We start from the raw sequence: 7834 nt of genomic DNA, 5'->3' as shown, positions 1-7834 counted from the left end.
GGATGAGAACCACTGATCTAGAGCCTCTTCAAGCACGTGAGTGTCCAAGTCAGTGTGCAAGCATGCGAATGACTGCGGGAGGCGGGGGGGGGGGGGGACAAGGAGATAATAGCAGAGGGTGGGGTGGTGAATTCGAGGAAGGACTGTCAAGAAAATTAGACTGAAATCAGAGTGCGGCAAAACCATAAATGCGCCCCTGCAAATGAAATAACCCGTTTCATTCATTGTGGTACTGCGCCATCTGTAAGTGAAATTTGAAACTTTTTTTTCATTATTCAGCAAAAAAAAGGTCTCGACACGTCGATAAATATTTCGTGCAAATCTCACTTTTTTGAAGCGAATTGCTGTCTTTTTTATTATTATTATTAATTTTTAAAATGTGTCCAGGACTTCTTGCGCCCCCTAGCAATGATACTAAAAATATAGTCGTGCGATTCCACTCTCAACTAGCAAGCCTGCAGATTATATAAATTGAATTACATTAGTACGAAACAGAGGCCGGAAGTTTACGCACTAGAAACGGCCAAAATAAGTAGGCAAAACGTCACTAAAAAAGAATAAATTGGCATTCATAATTAGCCGAGGACAAAATAACTAAATGCTAACTTATTAACGATCCGGAAACCTGCTAAAACATTGGTTGCACTTGCTTGGTCCACCGTTTCAATTATGCACTCCCCGTGCATAATTGAAATAATCCATTAAAACGGGGGTATGGCATTTCACTGGTGAACCGTCGAGCATAGAAGTATACTTCCGATTAGAAAAAAGTTTCCAGATAACGTGTAGTACTCAGATGTGTCATTGATGTTGCAAAATTTTGCATAATTATTGAAATATAAAAAATTAACTTTTCATACAGTCCCCGTGCGCTCCAAAACCAGATAAGAGGTGTCTCTTCTGATGCCAACATATAAAATTCCACATTTCTAAGTCCAATATTCACTGAGATATTCGAATTCCGAAAAACGGAGGAAATTTAGGGGAAAAAACATCGCTAAATGCGGGTAAAAATGTCCTCTTTTTTAGAGCTGTTTTTCCCTAACTTTCCTCCGTTTTTCGAATATCTCAGTGAATATTGCACTTAGATATGTGTAATTTTTTTTTTTTATATTGGCAACCGAAGAGACAGGGCAACAACTTTCTAATCGGGATTTTGGGGGCACACGGAAACTGCATAAAAAGTTAATATTTGTATTTTAATAACTATACAACCCCTTGAAACACGAATGGCTTGTCTGAGTAATACACGTTAATGAAAACGCTTTCTAATTGGAAGTATGCCTCTAGGATCAACGGTTCATCAGTAAATTGTCATACCCCCTGTACGTTAATTTGGATGATAATGCAGTTATTTATAAATTGATTTCATGCCAAAAATAACGTGTTTGTGGTCACTCGGAATCAGGCCGATTCCAGGGCCACTGTAATCAGACGCGAAGCCCGTAGAGGAAAAAAAAAATAACGGAGGCTCCTTCGAATTGCAAATACTGTAGTTCTCGTTTGTTTGTTGTATTATGTGAAATGTTCATCATAATTTTTAATAGTTGAAGATCTTGTTTGAATACAGTCAAACCTCGTTAATGAGTCACTCTTGGGAGAGCAAAAATATGACTTATTAAGCGGAGTGACTCGTTAAACGGAGTAAGCCATAGCTGTGCCAATTCATGCCCGAGGACAATTGGGACTTCCAAAAAATGACCCGGTAAGCGGAGTGACGTGTTAACCGGGTGACGCACTAACGAGGTTTGACTCTATATGTCGTAAAAAAATTTAACTTTATTCATTTATATTGCCACATAAGCAAGATTCGTTCAATCGTTGGGCTCGCTGTTGTCTCATACCAGTCACACACCTCTGAGAGAAGCTCTGGTCAATTTAATCTAGTACTGAATACTTACCTAAAACGAATAATGTGTATTTGCAGTGCATTTATAGTCGAATGCAAGCCGATCCCGCCCCTCCCCCCATATTAAAAAGTCTCGCCGTTGAGAGGCAACGGGCTTACAACGGTAAAATCTTCAAACGTAACACTTCACTTATAGTTCGAAAAATATGTGGTAGGTGGCAGCAAATGTAACAATCGTTACGAATTCTATACAAAGGTGTTTAACGGCTGGCTGATGCGAAGATATATTTTTTTGAAAAGAGAAATTCAACTGCCCCTGCGGGGAATCGAACCCACGTCCTTTCCATTTCCGGGTGAACGCCCTAGACCACTCGACTACAGAGGCAACGAATACATGAATCTTTCCTTGGAGCAGAGCCATCTTAAGAGCATTTTGGGCCCCGGGCCAAATGATTTTTCCGAGGCCCTACGTGGTGAATTCTCGAAAATACAAATACAACGCCACAACAAGCAAAATGCCCAACGAGGTGACTGAGAAAAAGATGCCCATAACAAATATGAATGCCATATATTTCCAAAAATACAGCAACCCAAACAAAAACACAATCACAAAAATTATAAACGACATGTACACATGATAAAATACTAAATTCCAACCACACTCCTCAAGAGAAAAGGGGGGGGGGGTCCTTTTCCTCTTGAGGCCATCCGGTCCATCCGGGACGTGCCCGGATGGGCCCATGCGTTAAGACGGCACTGCCTTGGAGCTCGTGTGCACTGAACGGGACCGTACATGGATGGTCGGACCTAACCAATACCTTCTAAAGCAGGTGTTGACCTAACTCAGGCCAAAGCTCACAATTGCTGACGATGCCACCAGGTGGCGACTTATCCGAGGATGACGTGATCCTCCGCTATCTATACGAAGGTTTTTAATAGCTGGGTGATGCGAAGATATATATACTTATTTTTTGGAAAAATAGAATTCAGTGCACACGAGCTCCAAGGAAAAATTTGAGATATTCGTTGCCTCTGTAGCCTAGTGCGTTCACCCGGAAAGTGAAAGGACGTGGGTTCGATTCCCCGCAGGGGCAGTTGAATTTTCTCTTCCCGAGAAATATATCTTTGCATCACCCAGCTTTTAAAAACCTTTTGTATCGATAGCAGAGAGAGACGTCATCCTCGGATGTAATAATTCGTTAGAAGTTCCGCAAAGGAATATGGACGAGGTACATGTGTGGTTCAGTAGTGCATTTATAGTGCAAAAATGAAAAATCAAAACGACATGGGCTCCAGTGCCAGAGGCCTTCCCCGTGTCATGCAAGCAATAAAAACAACTGATGATCTCTTGGGACAGTCATCGGTGAGCCATGTACAATGCAGTCCAATGCACGAGAACAGCACATGCATATAAAGCCTGGAAGAAACAAACTTCTAATTTTCCTCATCTTTCTTCACCCATGGACTGCGTTCATCTAACTCACTGTTTCTTAACCTTTTTTTGCCCGTGGCCCCCTTTGAACCATATTTTTTTTTCTCGTGCTTCTCTTGTCTTACCCAGAGTTTTCGACCCTCATCTAGAAGCAAGATCCTTTATACGTATTCAATTGATTTTTTTCAGTGAATTTATACTGAACGAAAAGTTTTCAAATAAGATTGGCCTCCAGACACATTTTCTCACATTTCGGGGGGGGGGGGACCAGACCCCCAAGTCCCCCCACTCGCTATGCCCTTGCCTCCAGACCACTAGCCTGTAATTTATTGAGCTCCCCGCTAGTCGGAGTTCTATTCGGGGCCGTCTCAACATCATGGGCGCCTTAGGAAAAGTGATGCTATGGTAGTCCCATACTTAGCTGGGTTAATAAACAGCCTACATATTTCCAACTTATTTTCAAAATGTATTGTACTATACAAAATATCATAAGTTTGAGACCCCCGGGCATGTCCCCTCACAAGAGTGGGAGTAGCAGAGCAGCAGCCCGGGTCTAATATGGCTTTCATCATTTTTTTTGTTTTTCACACTATAAATTTAATATAGAGGAGGGGTCCGTGAAAAATGTAGCCGGGGGCCTGCGACAAACCCCACCCTAGGGAACCTGCTGTGAAATGTAGGTGGTGAGGCCCGGATGGGTCCATGTCCTAACACGGCCCTGGTTTTACGGGTGGTTTTGCTAAATTCTGTAAGTGTACCGTATAGTGATTCTTCTCAGCTCTCTGCAGCCCTCCAAACCAGCTGTCATGGCCCCGTTCTCCATTTTCTTCCGTGGCCCCCGGTTGAGAACCACTGATCTAAAACACTGTTTCTTAACCTTTTTCCATTCCCAGTGCAATACGACTTACTTGGATTATCGGTTTTCTATCTAGTTGGGGGCCGGGAACCACTGATGCAAAATAAAAACATTCATGTCTCAACGCCATTCTGCCAAAGTAAAGTTAATGCATGTGGCAGCACCAAATTTTCCATACCTCAGACCTATTCTTCTAATTTACAATAGAACCGCAAGGGGGCTTCCTGATAATTAATCAATAAATGCTAAGCATCGCGATTTTAAAACGAGCAATTCTTTTGAAGTTCTCAATATCCTGAATTCTATTGATTATGTCCTTTGAAATTCTAGAATAAACTTGGACAAAAATTTCAAAATAGGCATTTATGTCACAAAAAATTCTGAAAAGGTGTTTTGACAAAAAAATTTCGTAATTTCTGGACTCCATTGATAAAGTAAAATGACGATAAAATGCTGCTGCCATCTAGTGGCGAACTAAAGAACGACAAAACGCTTTGCTATGCCCGATTTAATTTCCATAGAATAAAATAGAATGGCCCCGGGGCTAGAAGCCGTGCGTTTAGTATAGGATCCATGGCCCCCACATCCTGAAGCAGGGCCCCTAGGCTGGGATATTTTGCGGCCCCCCCCGACCAGACATTCACGGGGCCCCCTTTATGATGAATTTATAGCGTGAAAAAACAAAAAAGGTAAAAATCGTCCCGGGCCCCAGGGCTGGAGTCTTGTCAGCCCACCCCTTGTAGGGGCCCCCTTTATGATGAATTTATAGCGTGAAAAAACAAAAAATGATTCAAGTCCTCCCGGGCCCCAGGGGAAGTTTCCGATTTGCTGACAAGGGGGGTTAGATGATGCTTACGTCATAAACCACCCTTTATGAAAATATGAAATATTTTTAATGCCATCTTACTTGCTGCGCCAAAAACGCGAAAACCTTTCGATAGTTTGTGGCCACTTGAAGTAACACCCACCACCACCCCCCCCCCCCATATTGATAACTGTCCTACAGAGCCACTTTAGTGATCTCCAAATGTTTCACGGATCCAAGCGATCTGGAAATGTGTCCGGGCCGCTTGAGTGCTCTGAAACTGTGTCACGCATCACTCAAGTGATCCGTAATTATTTGCCGCGGATCACTTAAATAATGTGAGAATGCGCCGCGGGTAACTTGAGTGATGTAGAACCGCATTGGGGGCCGCTTAAGTGCTCTAAAACTACGTCACATATCACTCAAGGGACCTCTAAATGTTACACGGATCGCTTAAGTATTCTGGAATTGTACCACGGGACACTTAAGCGATCTGTGAAAATGTGCCGCTTAGTTCATTTTTACAAAATTAGGTTTGAGGAGGGCAGGCCGCATTAGATAACCCCTAGGATCATATTTGGTCCGCGGGCCAAGGGCCTTTATGCGATTGATTCATTACATAACTTAGAGGGAGGGTCGCAATGAATTTATTAAAGATAAATTTTGCGTTCACATAGCCTTCAAATAACACTGAAATTAACAGAAATTGATTATAACAACATATAAAGGTATTTTCTTCCGAAATTTCAATTAAAAATATTTTTTGCATAAAAAAATAAATTTTTGATCGTCGGGGGGAGATGCCCCCCCCTCGTGCCCCCCCATGCCCCCATCTCTGATCCCACCAATATGCGTTAGGTCTCAGAGGGGCAAAGCTGATGATGAAATTTTGCTGGCGGGGGGGGGGGGGTCAAGAATGGTTAAAAATCTGCTTACGTAATACTTGAACGGCCCCTAAGGAGCATTAGTGACGAAAACGAGTTTATAGAAAAGAGCAAAATACCGTCCAATAACCGCCTTTTCTGCAGGAATTCTGAAACTTCAGCCACGTACAGTATACCTTCTTACCGTGCAACCATAAAATACATAATTCCCTTCGAACATGTAACACGTAGTCCTGTTTAGATCACATTTTTATTCGTAATTTAAAAAAACATTACTAATATTTATTCTTCTGTATTTACTACTGATTCAAGTGGTCACTATCCCATTCTTTGCAAGTTTATATTTTCATCTCCTGGATTGACGGCTACATTGAATTCTCCTACTGTGAAATTTATCGATTATACAGCTATTTCTTCCTATCTTTCTAACCATAGTTTTAATTCTCGTTCAAATGACCCGGGCAAGGCATTTGATTTTGAAAATTGCATCAGTTATTCCAATTTATAAATCCGGTGATTCTAACGACCTCAATAACTACAGACCTATTTCAATCCTCAACTCTGTTTCCAAGCTGTTTGAAACCATAATAAAAATCTCGACTGTTTCCTTTTCTACTTAAATCTAACTTTTTCTCCTCCAAACAACATGGATTCCTACCTAACAAAAACACAGAATCTGCTCTTCTAGATTTTACTTCAACTGTCTATACTAATATTGATAAATCTTACAAAACAGTTGCTATTTTCTTAGATATCAGAAAAGCTTTCGACAGAGTCTCTCATGAAATCCTGATAGAAAAACTTAGTTTCTGTGGTATAAGAAGTGTTGTTCCTCTTAAACTTTTGCGATCTTACCTTAATAATAGATACCAATTTGTTAAGTGTGGTGATAAACATAGCAATATTATGAAAATTATTAACGGAGTCCCTCAAGGCTCTGTTCTTGGCCCCTTATTATTCCTCATTTTCATTAATGACTTTTGTAACATTAACATTGTTGGTAACATAATAACATTTGCTGATGATACCGTCATTATTTATAGCGCCAAAGACGACCAAACGTTGACTAATATGATTAACCAAGACTTAATTAAAGTACGCAACTGGTATTCAGCTAATAAATTAACTATTAATGTATTCAAAACCAATTTCAACTATTTTTTATTACTTAATAACCCTCTACATAATATTAATATTGTTTTCCATGATTCTAACTGCTCCCCTAATGATCGTCATCGTAATCCTTTTCAACAAGTACATTCTATCAAATATCTTGGTGTTTACGTTGACTCTCACCTTAAATGGAATTCTCCTATCACAAAACTTCACAGAAAACTTCGTTATTTGTTGTACAAATTTTTTTACCTCAAATTTTATATCAATTCCTCTTTTCTTTTAGTTCTGTACTACTCATTTTTTCACTCTCAACTACTTTATGGTCTTTCCGCCTGGGGTAGTGATTACATTAATAACCTATATCCTTTGGTCACTTTGCACAAAAGAATAATTAGACTGATTACCAATGATTATTGTACTCCCTCACTACAACTTTTCCATTCTCTAAACATATTACTTCTTCGACATCTCTATTTCTTCAAATCAATAGTTATTTTATATAAAAAACAACATTCTTTACCTTTGAACACCTTTCGTTCTTCTGCAAGAATCAACTCCACCTATTTACTCCCTAGAATCTATAACACGATTGGGAAGAAACATTTCTCATATCTTATCCCTAAATTCTATAACTCTTTGCCTCCTTAACAATAGTACTTACAAATACAATACAATTACAACGCCACAACAGGCAAATTGCCCAACGAGGTGGCTGCCTTAAGAACATCATGGATCCCCGAGCCATTTTTTGGAGGCCCTACCTACTACTGCTACACCAGTGGTTCTCAACCTATTTTTGTCCATGGCCCCCCTTTCAACCATTTCTCATTCCTGTGGCCCCCCCTCTAGCGAACGTGAATAGTTTTCTACTCCCCCCCCCCCCACCCGTTTT

The 7834-nt window shown here is 40.5% G+C and overlaps 1 protein-coding gene across 2 annotated transcripts in view; it reads right to left on the bottom strand.

Annotated features, from left to right (window-relative positions):
• The window catches only part of LOC149065304 (rho GTPase-activating protein 18-like), a 234053-nt gene that overhangs the window by 114832 nt on the left and 111387 nt on the right, over positions 1–7834 (bottom strand). The window lies entirely within an intron of this gene.

The sequence above is a fragment of the Pholcus phalangioides genome, unplaced genomic scaffold (assembly GCF_987345545.1).
Source record: "Pholcus phalangioides strain wild (caught in Gottingen) unplaced genomic scaffold, Ppha-v1.0 ptg000040l_1, whole genome shotgun sequence".
In the NCBI taxonomy this organism is placed as follows: Eukaryota; Metazoa; Arthropoda; class Arachnida; order Araneae; family Pholcidae; genus Pholcus; species Pholcus phalangioides.
Note: the sequence above shows the minus strand (reverse complement) of the source record. Positions and strands in the feature narration are given on the sequence as shown.